Source organism: Pagrus pagrus (genome assembly GCF_965226575.1).
Source record: "Pagrus pagrus genome assembly, chromosome: 20".
Taxonomy (NCBI): Eukaryota; Metazoa; Chordata; class Actinopteri; order Spariformes; family Sparidae; genus Pagrus; species Pagrus pagrus.
This window is the reverse complement of record NC_140207.1, coordinates 14,061,840-14,083,486: the sequence shown is the minus strand read 5'-3', so window position 1 is coordinate 14,083,486 and position 21,647 is coordinate 14,061,840. Positions and strand designations below refer to the sequence as shown.

The following is a 21,647-nucleotide window of genomic DNA, read 5'->3' as shown; positions in this document are numbered from 1 at the left end:
TCTTGATCTCCTGGAAACAGTCAAAATGAGGCTGCAATGACTAAGGGCTGTGACATTTTAGTGGAAGATATAGGAAATAGCTGTCCGCAAAGCATCTGAAGGAGATGCCACGCTTCCTGATGAGGGGGCCCAGTGGGAGCATATTTAGGGAGAAGAGACGAGGCGCGAGAACAAAGCCCTGGGGAACTCCTCAGGTAAGGCGGGGGGCGAGGAGAAAGTCGACCAGAAAAGCTACTATTCTCCAGGGAAGATGTGAACCACTTTAGGGCTGTTCCCTGTTCCCCTACATATTGTTCATTGTTCTAGTCTGGTGATAAGCTGCTTATGATGGACTGTATCAAATGCAGCGTTAAAGTCTAAAAGTATTAAACTAGCACAGTCCAATAATGACATGCTGCACGCACCCGCGCATGAAGAAATGTGTTTTGTCAACATCAAACCTCAAGTTAAGTCGCCTCTAAGTGCCGTTTTTGCAGGAAGTTCGATATGTTTGTTCAGGTGCAAGTCAAACACATGGACACACACACACACACACACGACCAAATCTGCAACACCCACAGAATTTTTTCAGCTTTTCTCTTAATAAAAGCAAGTTAAATAAACATATTCACTGTAAATATATTAATTCCACTGGTGTGAAATCCTAGAGAGACTCTATCTGAATAAAGTCAGTAGTTCCTCTTGAGGTCATGGGCTGCACATATTAAAGAAATGGCTTGTTAATAAGCTTATTTACATCCTGTGAGGACGGGGAGTGAGTAAATCAAATGATTTGTGCTGTGTCTTTGAAATTCAACACTTTAAAAGAAGCTAACTTTTAACATCAGGGCTCAGTGATTAGGAATCTGCTGGGAGGCGGTAATTGCATTTCCTTCTGTGTGTGATCCAGTGTATTTTCCCCATGAGGGAGGCCAGGCTGTTTTTCCAAGAAGCACAACAACATCACACAACACACTCTCTCGGAGGGGTAAAACCGCGAAAGCAAGACAGAGTGGGGGCAAATATTAATAGATGGAGAGACGTCCATCATCGAACGGTTGCATCATGATGTCAGCGTAACGAGGTTTTCACTTGAGGATGATGCCTCAACGCTGTCCCCAATTATATAGCAAATGAAACGTCAATCAAACAACGGATTTCATTCACCATAACTCCTCAGACTGCAGTGCAAACTCTGCCTCACGTCTTCTCTTCCCTTTAGTTCAAAATAACTTATTAACCTTAATGCCGCCCTCCACAGTGCAGCATGAATATTCACCATTCTATTTATAAAGCGCCGAAGCCGGTAGCCGACAGCTTTAACAGCCAATTTTTTACATCTAACACCAACTCTCTTCAGAGTCAACACCGCCGCGCTCCTGTAAGGTAAAAAGCTTAAGACCACTCCACATACGGCCCCGTCATTATCTCACCCACATCAATAGATGCCATTATCTACATGCTTAGGTCCAAAGGCTTAATGATCAAGTTGTCCTTCACCATGTGCTCATTAACCAGTGTGACAAAGCCTTTTGTGCAGGTAGATTTCCTCTGTAAATGCCAGTTGGAAGGTCACAAGAAAGCAGTGAATTAAAGCACCGGTTGACGAGTTGCCAAGAAGGAGGCAGCGGTTAAATGGAGGTGCTGCCCTCACATAAGGAAGTGCTTGAGGTGATATATAGGGAAATGGTAGCACAAGTTAACCAAGCTAAAGGTGAACTACTAACATCTGTGTGAAATTGAAATTTCTCTACACAGGAGTCCACAATGTTGCTATTATGTAAGGCCCTTTCACGGCAGCATGAAGGCTGTGGTGGTGTGTGTGGGGGGGTGCGTTTGAGAGGCTGCCACACTTTGTAGACAAGGACAGGAGGAGGGACGTCAAACTTCTAAGGGAAGTAAAAAACTGAGGGCTCAAGCAGATTTTCTGCGGGTGTCATTATTGATGCTGATCCCTCGGCGCGTCACGCTACTCTCTTACTAATCAGGTCTCACTATAATGTTTCCACACTGCCTCTTTCTCTGATCGATGACACTCTGCCCTGCTTTAAAAGCATGAAACTTTAGACAGAAAGCGTGAACTGCACAGTTAATCCACTCCGCCCGGTGTACTGCTAAATCATCAACATGCCACTTTGGATGGACAGAGGGGAGGGAGAAATGCAAAGTAGGCAAAGATTAGATCACAGGTGTGCAGGGAAAGTAAAGACACGCAAACACAAGTGGCTTTGGGGAAATGTCTTTAAAAAGTAGGGATGCACCGCTGTGGTCTCACTGTGTCAGTATTGGGGATCCTGACCAAATGACAGATCAACATTAAATACAGATTTCAGTTCTGCTGGCTTATTTTAAGTGGTGTGCAATTTTAATATACTAAATCATTGTGTCATAAATGTTCTTGAAAATCAATGAATTTTAATGTGAATGTAGATTTAGGCCTTTATTGTGAAACTGAACAAGCTGACAACGCTGTATGGCCGTACAAAATTTCAGAACAGGACAAATATTGAGGTTTGCCACTAAAAGCCAAAAAATGTCCACCCTCTGGATGCACTGTAAAAAAAATGTTAGGGGTCCCTAAAGTAAGTAGGATGGGTTACATCATCTGTACCAAATTCTGTACCAATCCAGTAGAGATTTCACAGGATAAGTGAACACTTAAGCTGCTGGCAGTGCTCCATGAAAAGTCAGGGGTTCACCAAACACACTGAGATTCATCCATGAATGTACGAAAGATAGAGATATTTCAATCTGGACTTAAGTGGGGGACTGAAATATCGACAGACTGACATTGCCTGCTCTAGTGGGCTAAAAGCACTTCAGAGGAGTTGTGTAGTGTTAATTTAGTGTGAGCAGTAGGTTTTGGTTTGTGAAAAAAACAAAGAGAAATTACTCAATACTTGGTATCAATAGATTCGCTAAGGTACTGGAATTAATAAAGACTTCACCAACAAAGGAAGGTGATACACGCAACGATTTAACAAAAACATCGTCAGGGTTAGACGTTTGAGACGTTATTGATTACTATAAATCCAGTAATGCCGTCACCAAGACGACTGTCCAACAACAATTCCCAAAATTTGACACACACGATGTCCCTCCTTTACTTTGTTTATATGTGGCGGACCCTGCCACCTTTCTAACTTCAACCTCATTTTCCTCTGAGAACAGCTTGTTTATTCAGCTATGGAAAAAATAAATACTTTGAGTTTGTATAATTACCTTATTAGTATTTTAAATATTAAAATTCAGAGTTTGAATTTCTTCTCCAAAACTACACAGTGCCCCTTTAACTTACTGCCGTGATTCCAACATGACAGTGTTTACTTTTGCAGGTTTTCAACAACAAAACAAAATGACAAAATGACAATGTCAAGCCTACCTGTGGTGACTTCACTAATATGAAACAACAACTCACTGTGTACAAAGGGCTGATGTCATAAATAACTTTTGCACAACTGTACAACAGCTTGAAGCACACACACTCAGTCACACGCAGGCAGTCTTCAAAACAACAATGCTCCCCTCAGCTCACGTCAGAAATGCCTCGTAGCGACAGCTGAGCCTTTCAAGGCCTCACATGACAAACATTTGAGGACGTCACAGTCGGACCTCTTAATTGCAGGTCTTTGGGGGAAGGTGCCACAGTGCCCCCGACACACCGACGACACAAAACAAGTTTCCTCTAATTGACCCAAATGAGCCGTGTAACAAAAAAGAAATCACTTTGATAATGTGTCATCACTTCCCTCGGAAAAGAAACTGAGAGAGCAGAGCGACAGGGAGTGGAGGCTACAAAGAGTGAGAAAACACATCCTGTCTGTCTGTGTGAGCGAAAAAAAAAAGTACGTTGCGTGAATGCACAAATACGATCTGTCGGGACAAATCACATATCAAAAAGAGACATTCTTCCGTCTGCGTGAAACTACAAAGATAGAATTATCAAGAAGTCACCCCTCCGTCTTGCGGGGGGAGGTGGGTGGGTAGTCTATAATTGTTATAAGAATGCATGTGTCAGCAGGTATACAGTAGAACAGCAGGTGTGTATGTGTGTGTTTGTGTGTGTGTGAATGTGCCGAAAGGCTTCAGGCTGCATGTTGGTGTTTAATGAGTTTTGTGGGGGGAAACTCCAAGGTTTCCGGGATAAAAGTGAGACACTGTAGTCTCTATTTGGGCCGGTATTAACTCTCTGAGCCTTGGTAGCTGCAGGCTTCTCCACTAACTTGATTAGGCAGGAACGGGGGCCAGGTGCTTTGCGCCCTCCACATGCTGCAATGAAGGCTCTCACAAGGACAAGCTGTCACTGCCAATCCTTGTCTTCCCTCGTATCTTTTTCATCCTTTCTCTTTCTTTAAGCGCGAACATCACATGCTGCCACACCCCCCTCCCAAAACACCACCCGGGAGCGAAAACAACTGCATCAAATTAGCAGCAACGGCTCCATCAACCTCCCCGACAGATGAACGGGACACACAAGCTGGCGTGGCGTGTGTCTATAGCAGTGACAGGTCTAATTTAAGCTCACAGCTAAATATACAGTACAGTACGGTGCAACGCTGCCCCTCTGAACCGTGGAGTTTCACGATGCCTTTGATGGCATAACATCAAAGCTGAATATCATTACTTTTAACTCCAATATATTAATTCACTTTCTATGTTTAGGTCCTGCCTCATATTACTGCCGAGATGAAAAAATATGTTGCCCTCGTGATGCATATTCATGCAGCGTGCACACGTTACAACACCTCAGAGTCTCGAGCCACACAAGACCCCGCGGAGGCTCGTCAGATTTTGGTCGACTGACCTAAATTTCCCAGAAATGATGGCGCTATTAATTTGGAAATGCCTTCCTGTGTCATTAGGATAACAATTACAGGTTGCGGTCCTGGTTAATACCCCTTTACCACTTTAAATCCCCAGGAGTCGGTCGCAAGAATACTGGGCGTATTTAATGTGAGGTCTCCACTGGTGTTGACGCACCAGCCCTGGGGTCCATCTGGGCTTGATTGTAGGCCAAAACCAGATGTTCCTGCCCTTATGTGTGTGTTTGCTTGGTTTCTTAAAAGAGCGCGTGTGTGTGCACAGCTGTCTACCTGACCCAGATGTATCTATTACTGCTGAAACGCCTCTTTGTCAGCGTGCGTGTACCTGACCCACTTGTATCAGTTTATGTTTGCTTGCATGATTCTTTTGAGAGTGGGAGCTGGTATTCGTGCCTCCTTATATTTATCACTGTGCGATATGTCGACACTTTAAAAGGTGTTGTGAACAGCTGCTTATCTGATCTTATTTGTCGGTATTTACATGTCTCTTACTCCTTGTATGAACGTGGCGGGTGCCAAGGAACGTGGTGTTTGTGTTTCTTTTATGTCGGCAAAAAATTAAACCCAGATGAAAGAGTGTTTTGTCGAGCCGAAATAATTTGATGATTAATTGCTTTGTCAATCCACATGAAAAATAATGTGCAACTATCCCAAATTAATCTAATGAAATTCTCTGATTCCAAGTGTGAGGATTTGCGCTTTTTTTCTGTTTTATTTCACAGTAGACTAACTATCTTTGGTTTTTGGATTGGTAGTTAAATGAAGACATTACCTCAAGCTCCCAGAAAGTTTAATTACACTTTATGGACAACTAATGATTACTCAATAATTAAAATAAACATAACTTGCAGCACCATGCAAAAACGTACTTTTATATGCACATCAGTGTCATCTGTGCGTGTGCCTCTTTATACGTATGATCGTGTGTATAACATGCATGTCGTCGCTGACCAGTGAAAACCAAATTTAGTGTTTCTGACTTTGAGACAATTCTCCTATTTCTTAAGCCAAACAAACCATTTACAAAGCCACTGAATCAGCTGAAAAATGCATTGCAACAAAGCTGAAAACATGGTGAAAGCGGTGCCATATTTAGTAAACCACAACAACACCAAAAAAATTCAGAAGAAATCAGAAAATGTAAATCAGTTACACACCAGCAACAGATTATGCAAAGCACTTCATCCGTACAACAAACACGATAGACTTTGGATTTATCCGAGTAAACAGACGGAACAAGACGGGCAACTTAAAGAAGAAATTGAAACTATGCTCCGTCAAAGGGCGGACATCCATCATCATATCTAGAGACAAAACGCAGTGAAATGCCCTCTATTTGCTTTAAATACGATACGATACAAAATACTTCTCCCAGGGGGGAAACTGAGAGTCACCATACATATAAGACAACAACAAGTAGGACAATAATAAAAAGGACAAACACATCTCAGGGCAGAACAAAATAAGGGGAAAGGACAGCACCATAAATAATAAATAAGAACATTTTACAGTAATCTAGCAGCGCAGTCCACTTAACAAAACATGAGAACGACAAAACGCGCAGTAAAAACCACTCTAACAAACAAACAAAGGAGCAGTGGCTCGTCACTGTAATAGTCTGACATCCGGAAGAAGACTTTCTGCGCACTGGTGCCCCCCTGCATACATGTGGTGCCCTTTTTATTTCTTTCGCCCCTGTCCCTCAAACAACCTGAGTGCACCTCTGCATATGGATATGTTAAACTTCACGTTGCTTTTCGCTGCAAATTTTCAATTTTGTGTTCCTAAAACGCCATCTAAAACTGGTCTCTCGACTGGGCAGCTGGGCTGGAAACAGACAATCTCTTGTTGGATTCGATGCAGACATTGTCCAGAGTTCATGTGACAATAGCTTTATACAAAATAGCAGACTAGAGTCATTATAATCATGCTTTTTTTAAAAATATCAAGCGAGCCTTTTTTTTCTTGTTAATGCACCTGAATCTGACAGAAATCCCTCTTTCAGCATCAACATGAGGTGCAGATTAGCAGCAACTTGGAAATATTTACCACAGATCTGCTTATTTCTGTGGTTTTGCTCATGTAATCCTTTACATACTCCCAACTGTAAAAAGTCTATAAATTGTAATTTCTTGCTTCGAAATGTTAGCAGACAAGCTGATGGAAGTTTTGAGCTCTTCTCATTTTTGCTCCTTTTTGGTGTTATTACATTGCAAGAGTCTCACAACTGTGCATTATCCCACGGTTACTCTGACTTATTATTTGGATGCGTGCAGTCGGTGGACAAAGTCAGAACAAATTTAAGTGTGTACGTGCGTGACGGCGCCGTGTAACTGTGCTGCGATTTATGCTGCGGCTGAAACACTCCAGCGAGTTTGTCTGGACGCCTGAATAAATTACATTTGTCGCTATTTCCGTTCAAGTGAGCGTATGTGGAAAAAGTGCACACCGACACGTCCATGAATATGAACATGCATGTCAGTGAATGCTCGCAGACTGAGATGAAGAAACCGGCGTGCTTTCAAGACTGACCCGCTCTCCAGAACGTGAAAGGAAAAGGAGCAAAAGAAGTGGAGAGGGTGAAGAGGGGAGAAAGTCGTTTAGGGTCACTTGAGGTAGATTACTGCAGCGAGCCCGGTAATAATGAGAGGAATAGAGGAACAAAGGATGAAGGAGACGCGGGGAAGGATGGAGAGTAGAGGTTGGACAGGGATGAAATAAAGGGACGGGGCGCAGACGGAGGGAAGAGGAGAGGGGTGCTAAGGAGGTTAAGCAGGAACAAAAGGAGCGGTGAGTGAGCGGGAGAATGGAGAGGATTAATAGGAGATGGGTTTGAGATGGAAAGAAGGAAGAGGCACTTTGGAGGAAGGGAAGAAAAAAAAAAGGGGTGGCTGTGCTGTGGAGAGAGCCTCCGTGAATAACACACAGCACATGCCACGAAGCTGCAACTCCTCACATCTCTTGAGTCCAGCGTGCATACGTCGGGAGAGTGGTCCCACAGAGGTAATTGAATCAGGACATGAAAACAACAGGGGAAACAGACTCTGGGTGAGGTGGCTGGGCGCAGCTGGGAAAGCAACATTTCCCCTTCATTTTAAGCTGAAGGGAAAGGAAACAGCGGTATGAGGAGGATCTGGGACTGTGGCGCCTGGAGAGCTGACTCCACATGGCCTTTCACAGGAGCTACAGCTCCAGGTGCAACACAGTGCGGGTCTGTTTAAAATCCAATTCCCCGTGTCTTCTATTTCTTTGGACCACCTCGACCCCATATGTCTCTGTTTTCACCAACACGCCAGGCTTTTGTTTTATGTAAACTGCAATCATATCGTCCATCGCAGTGTGAAATGATGACAGAACGGGTGGAAATTGATTCAAACTCGCCCCCTGACAAGGAAAGGCAGACTGAAATACACCAAAATATATAATAACCTGGCCCCGCTTTTACAGACTAGGAAATGTTGTGACGGAAGGAGCCAAAATTGGGCGCGAGGGAGCTTAAAGTGCTCTGTTTGCCATGAGGTTTTCTGTTTTTTTGGGGTTTTTTTTCATCCGGGCTCATCAAGCAAACTGCCGCTATTGTAAAGAGGAAATTGCCTGTAAAAACTTCCCCTCTGCCACCTCAGGAGAAAGTCTGGAAGTGAAGGTTCATTGTGGCAGCAGCTTGTAAATAAACGTAAACAACACTAGGTGTAAACGAGCCTAACAGGAGCATGAAAAAAAAACAAAGTAAAGGTGGGTTAGTCGTCTGTACAGCTGGGCCAGACTGTTAATGTCTGCACTTTTTCTATTAGACGGGACCCCCTGGCTGCCTCATACAATTATGTTATTCTTCTGGGGCCGTGAGTGTGGGTGTCTGCATTGTGAGGCCGTGTCTGGAGGTGATAAAACAGCAGAAAGCACATAAATAATGACTTAATGATCCCCCTCCACCCTTTGCCATAATGATGACGGCGGAGTTTTCCAAGCTGGGGCGCTGGTGGTGGGGAGGGGGGTGATCCACATGTGGCCTCCAGGTGTGCTTGACTCCATCTCTGCTACTTCTTTACCTCCCAACTCGCCACTTTAACTTTGTCCATCTTTTATTATCCCACCATCGCTGTACATCCATCTTTACATGTATTCCTCCCTGTGTGCACATTCATCTTGTTCCACTTGCAGAAATATGCGTCAAATACTTGCAAAAGCGTTCAGTTCTCAAGAGAATGACACAGCTGGATGATCTGCATTCATCATCCCGTCATGTTGAATTCTTCTGCGCTGGTGGACTACAGGGGGCTCTCTTGGATATCCCTATGGTCAGTTAAACATGATACAGAGCCCTAGGGTGCCCTTCCAGTGAAGAAAACATTATAAATGACCCTCTAGGGCGCCCTTCCAGTGGACAAAATGAGGTGAAGTATCCTCTAGATGGCCTTCCAGTGGAAAAAATGTGACAAAATGCCATCTAGGGTGCTCTTTCAATGGAGAAAACATGATAAAATGTCCTCCAGGTTGCCCTTCCAGTGGAGAAAACGAGTGCCCTCTCTCCACTATAAATATATATCACCACTGTCTGCATGCTGGTGCCCCCCTTTTATTTGGTGCCCCTGAAACATCCTGTGTACACCGCTGTTCCTCTGCATGAAAGTGGTGAATGTGTTTGTGGAGCAAAACAGGTAATTTTGAGTGACAGAATGTGTGGGACCAGAAGCATAATCAGACATGCGGCTAAATTATAGTCCAGCCGCCGAGGCAGAAATAACAGAGTGATTTACGTAATTGTTTCTTTAGGTAAGTTCTGCTACCAGTGCTTTACAAGGATTGCAGTAAACCATGCGACTGTACACTGCAATTAACATCTCTTACCACCTCCTCGGTTATCTTTCTCCGCGGGGTAAAGATGCAAGCCGATGATTTGTATAAGAAATATTTGAGCCTTTTCTTCTGAAGTTATTTTTGAGCATTTTAACAGCCTCTCTAAAGCAACATGCTCGATTTTCGGAGTCTGAAGTCTGAATGTGATCGATTCACACTGCGAGGCAGGAAAAAAGGGCGACTGAGAATGCACGAAAGGGCAAAGAATCAAAGATGAAATAAAGTGTCTGTAACCTGCCAATTATTATAATTGCCTCTTCAGCTAAAAAAGCTGATGAACCCTGGATATCTGAGAGGATGAGAAATCACACATGGGCGCAATGCACGTGCGCTCATATGCAATTACTGAAAAACCTCTTTAAGACCGGGGCCAAGAAGAAACACATATTTGGAATGAGAGAGTGTTAATTATGATATACGGAGGAGGGAGAAAGGGAGGCGGCGTGGGTGTGGAGCTCCGCTGATCACAATGTCAGGTTACAGTGAGTCCCATTGTGTGCACGGAGACCTGCCACTGCCTGTGGGTGTTTGGCCCGATACTATTCCAGGAAGCTGAACCGCTGTTGTTTCGTGGCTGTTAACACACAACAGTGGCCGTAAAACTGAACGTGAGGGTCCTCGAGTAAGTTACTGCATCGGACCCTGCACTGTGACCTTCTCGTAGCGGAGGGGAGATATTTCCCTCCGGGGATGATTAAGTATTGTATTAACATTAAAGCTTTTAGTGTAGAGTGAGACGTTTGGGTGGGAGCTGTAATGGAGTTAAGGGATGGGAGAAAAACATCAGCTTTTTCTTTACAAAACGATTCAGAGTGGTTTATAGATCTCCAGCTACGAACTCCATGTTTTCTAACACCAGCAGATGCATTAATAAGTAGGAAAAAAACACTCAACTATCTTAACGCGCACAATTACCTCCTCGGTATCTGCAGCTTGATGGTCTCCAGCAACAGTTTCCTCATCGCGCAGCGCGATATAACTCCTTTTTGTGTGCTTTCCTAAAGTCAATAAAAAGACGTCGACCCTGCAGGAAAGAATCCCCTTTTGCCCTTAACTGCTGCAGAGCAGGGAGTACTTTTCTACCCTGAGAGCCTTTGGGGGAGAGCGCGGAGCGCAAAATAGATCAGGATGCTACGGGGCCCTTGCTTCAGAAGGGCAGAGGTCTATTTTTAATGACAACAAGAGCGCTGAAACAAAGTGTTGTGGTAGGGCAAGTCCAGAGGAAATGTATCCTCTGCGTAGGAGTGCCTCCCTCGCTGTGCCCGTCCTCCGAGTTGTGCAACAGCTTAAGCGAAAAAACAACTGAGAAGGTTTCCTGCAACAAAATCCACTTTATCCTTCGTTTTATGACGATTTGACGGAGCTGATCTCGGCTTATCCTCATTAAGAAAATTGTCTTTTCTTCTTATAGTCGGCCGCTGCTGAGCAGTGTAGGAACATGTGTTTTCATGCGATTGTGCACCTTTCTCACACACCTATATGCCGGGGCCCTTTTCCAGCTGGACCCTCCACGTTCTCATCAACAAATGTCACTATGTTTGTGGTCACACTGAAGCACCCGTCATTAAGCTTTGTGGCGAACAGGAACCTTTCTGTCGCCATGGTTTCATATCAGCATCTTTCAGATGCAGCGTTTCTTTTTTTGTAAACAGCTTCTCTTTTTCATTCTAACGTTCATAAGCTGCTTGGGTTTTTGCAACAGTCCTCGTAAACACTTTACAATCCAATGAACACGTCTGCTGTTTACTAGATTAGACTCAGGTATATTTGATCTCAAATACAATGTTACTTTTAAGTTGTTATTGTCCGTATTAGGCAAGGGACGATGTGAAAATTTCATGTCACAATTATTCTGGCCAAAATAAACGCAATTCAGGATGGCAACCAATAATCCTTAAAAAATATGCTTCATACTCATATTTTTTAATTCTTTGTGGATAAATAAATCCACATCCACACATCCAAGTCAGTGATAAGAAGATTTTGCAGTGACTGGAAAGACAAAGGCTCCAAACTTGTGATAAATTCAAATTAATCCGGACGTCAGCCAGACCGGTCTTGCATAGCCAGACTGATCTCATATGTCAGTACTGGAGAAAGGTCTGGCTTCACCAAGTATTATTCTGGTATAGGGGAGACCAGGTCAGTGTTAGGGTTACTTGACATTTTCAGCGTGTGTGACGTAAAGATAGCGGAGGGGAGAATGCAACCTGAAACAGGCACCCAATACCAAGAGTTCACACCCGCTGAGTCAGACGAGCCTCGGTGCAGACTCGCTGTGGGAGGGTTTTTAACTCACTTCCACTCCCGGCTATTTGGGATTGGCACTTCATGTGGTGGACCCTCCATGTGGATGCATAGGGAAAGGGTGTAGTAGAGGGGTGTCCCTTGGTGTTTCTCTTTGATAGGGCAGCAGAGAGGTTGGGGGTCAGGGTTGGGGTCGAGTCTGAGGTCAACCAACAGGGTCTCTGAGAAAGTGAAACCAGAGAGTTTCCTTCTGACCCCCCGGAGGCCTGACACATGCACCTGAGAGCAGAGCTGCGTGTGAAACGAACAGCAGAGCTAATAATAACCTTCATATTTGTATTTTTGTTATTCCTGGCTGGTTTGATGTCATCTTTCCGTGAGAATCTCGGTCTGCATTATGCTGCTGGGATGTGTGTTTTTAGGTGTTTGCTTGTATTTGAGTCTTCTCTCTTTTGTATGCCAGACGGAGGAGGGGGAACAGAAACACACATCTCATCCCGGAGAATCTCTAAACAATCCACTTCAGTCCCAACAGGGCAGGAGAAGCAGAGGCAGAGAGTCAGCACAACTCTTGAACGTAACTCGCTTCTCGGGGGGATTCGGTAACACAATAGAGCCGGAGCAAGAGAATAGCAACACTCTCTAGTTTCATGAACAGCATAATCAGACTGTATTAGCTAACCAACACTGTGTACAGGGAGAGGACACTCCCGGCCATACCTCTAGAATTACTCCACTGTCTTTTACAGCAACTGATATCCTTATCGCTGAAGCCCAGTACCTGGCTAGACTTTTAATAGACTTAATGTTCCATAACAAAATATCCCTCGAGACCAAACTCCTACTCATGTACAATAGCGTTCAACTCCAAATGACCACTTCCTCTGGTGCAAAGAGCTTAAAAAACAAATCAAAGTCGAGTCAGCTTAGCGTGCTGTAAGCGTGCAATCAACAAAAAAGTACGGCGTTCACGGCTGACAGCCGGGTTTCTAACTGAGGGTTCATTCTGCGTGATAGTTTATTCAAGGGAAGAATGAAATGTTATTCAGAGGGAATAATAAGTGGTTTGTTGTTCATTGCCGGTGGTTCAGATCAGACCACACATCCTCCGTGTGGTTTCACCTTCAGAACTGAGGCAGCTTTGTGTCAGCACCGGGGTAGACTACACGCTCGCATTCACGCCCGACACAGACTAGTAAAGGACATGAGTCATGGAAGTGTGGTGTCTGGAGTGTTTGCAGGCAAGGTTTTTGGAAAACAATACAGAAGGTGTGCGTGTGTGAAGGAGTACTACACCTTCAAGACTACTCGACTGTGTTTTCTTACTTCTTGTTTTGCCTCTTTTTCAAGGGCGTCTGTTTGGTTTCAGGCACACGATGAAGTCAGAGGCTCTTAAATTAAATACTAAGGACGTTGCTGCATTACTAACGTGGTATTCTGACTTAAAATCACATTGATGTTGAATTCCAGCATGTTTAAGGAGAATATTTACAGTGAATAAATTTTTTAAAGGGTCAATATACAGTTTTTTTTTCAACTCAGATTTTTTATATTTACAACATTAATGAGGTAATAATACAAACTCAAATATGTAGTTTTTCCATATCTGAATAAACAAGCTGTCCTCAGAGGAAAATAAGGTCCCCAGATCACTGTTTGAAATAGAAATGTGGCAGGGTCCGCCAAATATAAACAAAGTAAAACAGTATGAAACATTTAAGGTCAGTTTGTTTATTCAGTTTATTCAATCATGAAAACAAAGAGAGTTTGTTTATTTAGAGGTTGAGAGGGAAAATACCCCGACTACAAACTGTTTTTTTGTGAGGGGCCACAAGACAAAAAGATCTAATCCTTAATATTGCACTGTATTTGTAAGAGATACTATGTAGGATTTCCTAAAAAACTGCATAGACTCATTAAAAAGATAATCCCTCTCACACTGTATTTTCTTATTATTTAGGCAGACCTTTCTGCGCACTAGCGATTGTAGAAAAAGATGGTTGAGTCTCATTCCCAGGTCATCAGAACACCAAAGTAACTCTGTTTGACAGCCTGGGAATGAAACTCAACCATCGCGACATTCATCATGTCTTTTTTTATATAAAAAAGGAAGATCTTCATCTGTAACTATGCAACTACTAACTGTCAAATAAATGTAGCGAGAGTATAAAGTAGCATTCAAAAGACAAAGTATTTCAAAATGTAAATGTGCTTGGCTACTTATCGCCACTGTATGTAGCCTGAGAGGCAAAACTCAGGGGGAAGAAATGTCTGCAAACAGGTGACGTATCAACACTTTTGGACTTTGGTGGCAACAACATTTGAATTTCAGCATGCTGACAGTGTGATACTGTTCAGAAGGAGACTGTAGACAGTAAACAGTAAAAACTGAAACTGTAAAAGTGTCACCTTCATCCCCAGTGGAAAGCACGCATTTGTTTCCTCTTCTCTCCCTTCATCTTGGTTTTCTCTTTTCTGTCTCCCTCCTCTCTTGACGCCTGCTTTTCCCTTTCTTGTCTTGTCCCGTCCTGTCTGTCTGTCCGTCCGTCCCTCTCTAAGGACCTCCGGCACTGACAGATGAATCCGGCAGACAGATGCGTCCGGGGTACCGACTAGACTTCTGCCTCTGGAGAGACACTCCTCCCTGTATATTTAACAATCTCCCTCCAAACCAGCCCGGCCCTGCCTGTCTGCTCGTCAGCCCTCCTATCGCCCCTTCCATCTCGACATAATTCCTCTTCCTTTTTTCTTGTGCCCTTTTCTTTTTCCACTCAAAAGAAGCAGACGCCTCCCTTCTTTGTCTGGGAAACCTAAGTTCTTATCTTTTCACCTCCCTTTTCTCTCTTTATATCTCTCCTTTGTATCTCTTCTGCTCCCGGTTTTCCTTTTTTTGTCCCCTGCGTGGCCGAACTACAAGCGGCGCGACGCTTTATCGCTCAGATGTTATCGCAAACTTTCATATAAGGTCGGATAAAAAGAATATAGCACGCTCGGTTTCTCATTCATCCTCTTTGCGACTTGAATATTTTCTTCTTCGAGGACACCGCTCCATGATTAGCCCTTCGTAATGATTTCAAAGTCGAGATAAATGTTTTCATTTGCTGAAGATTAAAGGATTTTCTGTATTTATATCCTCTCACTGATCAAATTAGAGCTTCTCTGGCTGTTTTGCGGCGGCGCGATAGATGGAGCTCAGATAGCTCTAAACACATCACATCAAAACAGCTTCTTATCGTCTAATGATATGCTCCATAAAGATAAGATGAAGGTCCCACGAGGAGTAAAAAAAACTCAAAAGGCTTCAGCTGCATCGCCCCCCCCCCTCCCTCTCCGCTGACGTTAACAACATATGGCAAACACAACACGGCACAAACAGCCACACATGCCGGCGCACCTGCTTTAGTAATAGATTTGGGCTGCTAATTTAGCTCCGACTATACATAGCGACGAGTGTCAAAGTCTCACAGGAGGCAGTCCAGTTTTCTGCTCTCACCTCACAGGTACACGCCGCAGCCTGAAAGAACAGGAAGCTCCTGCAAAAAGAGAAATATACGAGCCGAGCGCCGCTATCGAATGATCCTCTCATTCATGCCTCAAAGTCATTCATCTTCCAGAGAAATACAGCTGGGTGACGGCCCAGAGGGGGAGGAGGGGAGGGGGGGGGAGAGAAAAAAGGAGTTTGTTTCTCTCTGTGTGTTTGGTGACAACTCATGACTCATTTCACCCTTCAAACGGCCCTGTGGTGCTCCATCACTCAATAAACAAAGACCAGCAAAAGCCTCTTCGCTCCCTCTTCCTCGATCTCTCATTTTCTTTTCACCCCCCCCAACTCATTACACATCGTCACACGCTCTCTCCGCCGTCTCCCTCCCTCCCTCCCTCCCTCGTCTCTCTGGGCGCCCGGTACAAAGTAACTCCAAACTTAAATGAGTTTACAATAATCGCTTCTCCTGTTGTCACACAAGTTTGGATCCATCTCTGTTTAACCTTTCAAACATCCTCTCGGCTTGATCCCCCCAGTGAAAAAGAGGCTTTGGGGGATTATTTAATCGTGACCCAAATAGAGTCTCCCTCTTCTTTCCCCCTGTGCTGGTTAAAAGACACATTCCTCTGCTATTTAAGTGGGGTTTTGAGGTTGGAGCGGGGGAGAGAGTGGGGACAGAGCTAATGTGGTGTAACAGCGCTGGCGAGTGAAGGCTGCTAATTCCCTCTGACGTGCGGACATGAAACTGGATGTTGTACTCGAACCGCAGACGCTCGCTCTTGGATCCAGGCTGCAGACGAAACAGCGCATCCAGGGTCACATATCGCTCGCCTGTGATTTCCTACACCTGCCCCCGGTGCTGCCTGTGCTGTTTAGCATGCAGTGTGAAATTATCACAGCCTCCCCTGCCTGTTTAACAAGGATGTGTCCCATCAGAGAACTGCTGTGTGTTTTTGCGTTTCCCATCAGCTTTTATCACACCACTTGCAGCGCTTCTGCACACACGTTTGTTCTGTTTCTCTGTGTATGCTGTAGCACAATATCCCTGGCAGAAGAAGACGTGACAAAGAGCCTTTAGAGTGTCAGTTTCCCTGTGTGAGAAAACTTCCTGAGCTGACCTTGACTGAGAGCGATGTACTGCAGCTCCTCTTTATCTGTATGGCAGCGAGGTAGCCGTCACGCACAAACAACAGATGCTGCGGGGTGGCAGTGTGTATCCCGCTTGATAGCTCACTCACGACCTCTTTGGCCTTTAAAGAGCAGAAGTGGCGCGGATGATAAACTTTGCCAGCGTTTTCATTTCCTTTGTGACGGAGGCAGCACTCAAATCCCCCCGCAGGAAACCTTGGGAGTAGCCATAGCAACGTCGCAACCGCTCACCAAAGGAGAGCGAGGATGCTGGAAACTGTTTGCTCGCGCCGTGGCAACTTTCTTTGTTGGGCACAAACAGGTCAGAAATGTATCTGAGAGCGCTCGAAAACATGAGCGGAAACACTTTGAATCCTCTCGCATGTGGGATGGCTCTCCGCAGCTACTACCGTCTTGAAAACAGTTGTGGGGCTGAGAACAAGAGGGGGTTGAGATAATGGCAAAGTGGCTGCGATGTATAAATAGTCTGCGGTGGTGAAAGGACAAAGCACAGCGGGGAGGAACAGCGCTTCAGCTATTGTTTGCGTCGCAGAGTTTACTTGCACAAGAGCTATAAATCATCCGCTGATGAGAGTTTGTAAAAAAAAAAATCGTGGGCTTCTGTGCAATAAAGCCGGATCCTTTGTGAGGCTGTGTGTACAGGGACAAGCTATCTCCAAGCACCATCTTGCTGTTGTCAGATAAATAAGCAACCAAGGGGCCTTAAAGAGCACCCAGGGGCCAGAGGGTAATGGCTGTTTAGTTAACACGTGCATGATAATGCCTTTCACTTTCACTCCCAGCGGGGGCTCGACCCCCGAGGGGACGCCGGATCACAAAGGTCGGCGACAATGGGCTTGTCATTCAACGGGTTTCCGTGGCGACCACACAGCCCGCCGAGGCCACCGGGGTCATTTTCATCAGGGCATTCTCCCGGCTCGGACTAATTGCTGTGTTTGTGCCGGCGTTCTGTGTCAGCGCTCGGGCAAATTCCCAACACAGCGCAAATATCAATCATGCTAATCATATGCTGCTCTTCAGCAGGCACTGGAATGTGTGGCCGGGGTCCACGCCGCTGTGTGTCTCTGCTGCTGAGCTCGTCTGCTGTTACGACTCCACGGAGCAGGAGTGCGAGCGTTGATGTCGTTAAGGGCTGCAGCTAATGACTGTTTCTTTAATCGATTGATCCGCCAATTATTTTCTTAATTAACACGTTCACATTTTGGTCGGCAATGGTGTCAGAAAATCCACAACCTGTCGACGGTTTAATCTGAATGTTTTATGCAACCGACAGTCCAAAAGCCAAGGACAGTAAGCAGGGAGTAAAACTTTATTTATATAACACTTTTAACAATGTACATAACGCAAACGACAGAATAAAGATGAAGAAAACCAGCAAATATTCACATCTGAGAAGCGAGAACATGTCGACGCTCGGTGTTCTAGCATGAAAATTTGTTTGTCAAATATTGAAAATAGCTGAAATTTTCGCATCATTTCTCACATTTTTTCATTCCCCTCTATGTTGACAGATATTGCGATCGTGACATGATTCTCGATAGGTGAGAATGATGATTTTGTGCATCGCAATTCCGTCAAAAATCAAGATGATGTGACATTTTGTTGGTCCAGGACATCTCCGCCTGACTACAGCACTTCATTTAAATGCTGTTTTGTGAAATGTTTTAACTTAATCAAAAACTTGCAGCGTCTGTGATGTGGATTCAGAACAGTTTTGATAATATTTTGATTAGTTTTGCCGCTCTGGCTGCAGCTGATGATTATTTCCTTTATCAATTGAGCAGCCAATTACTCTTTTGAATTAAGCAATTAAGTTTTTAGCCAGTAAAGTGATGGAAAATGCACGTCACGTTGAGAAATAAAAAAAATTGTTGCATGAAAGTTGGAGAAAAGCAGGAAATAATGTAATGCTAGAACCACTAATTATTGTGTTTTTTCTTAATGATTCGATTAATAGAGTCTTAAGTGATGTCTTCAAATGTCTTATTTTGTCTGACCAACAGTCCAAAAACTAAAGAAATTGCATCTACAATCATTTAAAAGAGAGAAAAGCAGCAAATCCTCACATTGGCGAAGTCAATGTTTGGAGTTTGAGCTGAAAAAAAGAGCTGCAGATTTTCTTTTTTCTCCTGTCCAAATCGATTAATCCACCAATCTTTTGCAGCTGATGTTGTTTTTTTCTCCATGCAGTCTTCCTCCAGCCCTTCAGCTCCAATATAAACTGGCAACTTTAGCCAGAAGGCATCATGTCACATGATTTCTTGATTCAGCACTTTCACATCATCCTTCTCTTTCTCGCTCTCTTTCATTTAGCTTTTTCATCTCCTTTCTCCTCTCTCTTTTCCTGGGGGGATTTTTAGCATCCGACGTCTAATAAAGGCCTGCGAGTCCAAAGTAATTCTACCATCTGGGATGAGGGTCCCCCTTTTTTTCCCCCCCTGTTGGTAAGCGCAGTGTGACAGGACGGATGAGCCGCAGCATCCTCGTGGGTCTGAGGCCAGAAGATCAGAGGAGGCTGACTGTGTTTATCAGAACTGCAGCTTTCAAGTCCTGAAAGCTAACACGAGCAAAACAACCACGGAGCTGCATGAATACCAATGGAAAGGATGAGTGTCCGCTCGGTGCTTTGCACTCCGGACACAGCCTCGGAGTCCAGATTTGCATGTTGTCTGAAAAGGTGCTGGCCTCCGGCTTGAAAGAACAACGGCGATAAGTGACTCAGTTAACAATTGCGCACGGTTAATCGTACAATAATCGGAGTGATCAGAGTTGGAGATTAGCATTCATCTAAACCTGCTTACAGGCTGACCAAGGACAGAGCCGTGGGGCACCTGAACCACATTTACAACACCAAACAGAGGCTTTACCTTAATCCTCCTGAAGCCACCCGCTGGGAACACTATAAGATCCTTTGTCAGGCTGGCTTTAGTGGAAGACAAATGTTTGCTTTAAAGGGGCACTGTGTCGTTTTTGGAGAAGAAATTCAAACTCAGAATTGTAATATTTACAATATTAATGAGGGAACAATACAAACTCATAAATATGTTATTTTTCCATAACTGAATAAACAAGCTGTTCTCAGATGAAAATAAGGTGCCCAGAACACTGTTTGAAGCTAGAGAGGTGGCAGGGTCCGCCACAAGCTCAGTTTGTTTATTCAGTCATGAAAACAAAGAGAGGTTGTTTATTTACTTTGTTCAAGCATAAAAAAATTAAATCAGTCCTCTGAAAACTACATACTGCAACTTTAATTTTGAATTTGTAAGAAACATTCAAATGAAGCTCTCCCTCTCCTCGTAAAATAAGGCTTTTCATAGTCTTAGGTGGCGTTCAAGGACTCCGTCATTGTCTGGGATGAAAACCTCGACAAAGGGGATGTTGAGAATGAAAGCACACTTTTCATCAAATGCAAGAGTTCGAGTAATAAAGGTCACACACTCTGCTCAACCTCGACACTGACATCACTTCAACAATAGAATATCGAACATTTCCATTCTTTAAACCAGATGCACTTCACAAGTCACACACTGCTGCTGTTACATCCACCTCAGAGCACTGACATTTTCTTTTCTCTATAATAAAAAAAAATATATACTCTTCACGCTCCTCTCCTCCTGAAACTATCGACTATGACGCCAGCGTTCAGCTGTCATTAGACGCTGAGAGTGGAGACGCATTTTGCACAACATGAGGATTTGCAGAAAAAGGCTCTCGGGAGCGCGGCGAGGGGCGCACTCTGCCAGCACCACCAAGCGGCCGCACGTCGCAAGGCAAAATGCAAAACTTCTAAAAACTGCTATTTTGGATCCGTGCACGAGTGCGTGCTTCGTGTGAAACGCTGGCGTGGTCCCATTTCGCAACACATATCGACCTATTTTAACTTAAAAATAGGCGACGTGACAGACGGGAGGAGTGAGGAGGGAGCAAACACCTCGTCAGAGTGCGTGCACAAGCCTGTGATATGTCTGAGTGTGAATTAAAAAAAATAACAGACGCACAATCCAAAATCAAATGTCTTACCAAGTGAGGTGCCCAACTCCCGTTCATCTATAAGGAGCGAGGCTGCGCGTCTCGTCCCGCTGAGAAGAGTGTGAAAGGAGAGGACGAAAAAGGGGAAAAGATGAGCTGAAGATGATATATCCTCAGTGTTGCTGTGGCACTTGTCAGGGGGAAAAAAAAGCTTCGGTTAAACTCCTTTCTCTCTCTGCAGAGATCCCTCTGTGCTCTCTGTCGTCCCTCCGGAGCCCCGTGTGCTATTTCTGCCCCACAGTGGAGCGCTCTGTGCCGGTGGCTCCTCGGCGCACGGCTTGTAATCGGACACCGCACTGTCGCGCTGCGCCACAGACAATGTGCCTCCGCTCTCTCTCTCTCTCTCTTTTTTTTGGGGAGGTGGGGGTGCCAAAAAAGCAAAACCACAAAAAAAAAAAAAGAAAAAGAAGAAGAAGAAGAAGAAGAAGAAGAAGAAAAAACTGTCCTTCAACCAAGAGCCTGCGCACAGGAATCGGAGTGGAGGTGGACGATGTGTCCGGCGCTGCTCTCTCAGTCACAGCTGCGCATCTCACCAGCGTGGGGTTTTGATGGCTGAGGAGTGCGCCCCCACTTTGCGCGTCCACTCCAGCAGCAGCAGCAGCAGCAGCAGAGGAGAGACGTGGCAGGCGGAGCACAGCTGTCCTGCAGGTGGAGGAGAGGAGTACAGCTTCGCCAGCCGCTGGAGGAGCTACAAGTGGGATGATTTTTGGACAGTTTGAGCTATTTTTTTTTTTGAAAATCTTGACCGAGGGCGCAATATGGTGCTCCAGAAGTTAGATTCTCCTGTGTGTTGGTCTTTGCCAGGGAGTTCAGAGGTCAACATCAGCCTCAGGAAAGCACTCGCCCATTAAGCATTGCTTATTTGCAAGTGAATCTGGGAGTCTTGACCTACATTTTGACGTATTTCTTAAAGGAAAACGTGTCTTTTAAAGGTGCAGCGTGTAGTTTTGGGAAAGACATTTTAATTCGGAGAGCAACATCTCCATGAACTGATTTTTTTAAATGCCTAATCAAACTAAATAAACAATCTCTCTTTGTTTTCATGACTGAATAAACTGAATAAACAAACTGATTTTAAAGAA

At 44.5% G+C, this 21,647-nt stretch overlaps 1 protein-coding gene across 3 annotated transcripts in view; it reads right to left on the bottom strand.

Moving 5' to 3' along the window:
* The window catches only part of sema5a (sema domain, seven thrombospondin repeats (type 1 and type 1-like), transmembrane domain (TM) and short cytoplasmic domain, (semaphorin) 5A), a 128,320-nt gene extending 107,136 nt beyond the window's left edge, over positions 1-21,184 (bottom strand). For 2 of the 3 annotated variants that reach the window (XR_014621200.1, XR_014621201.1), the window contains exon 1: positions 20,557-21,184. The gene's annotated coding sequence lies outside the window, so the exon portion shown is untranslated. The remainder of the gene's footprint in view (positions 1-20,556) is intronic. The other variant, XM_084340692.1, reaches the window with a different exon arrangement.
* Between the last annotated feature and the right edge of the window lie 463 nt (positions 21,185-21,647).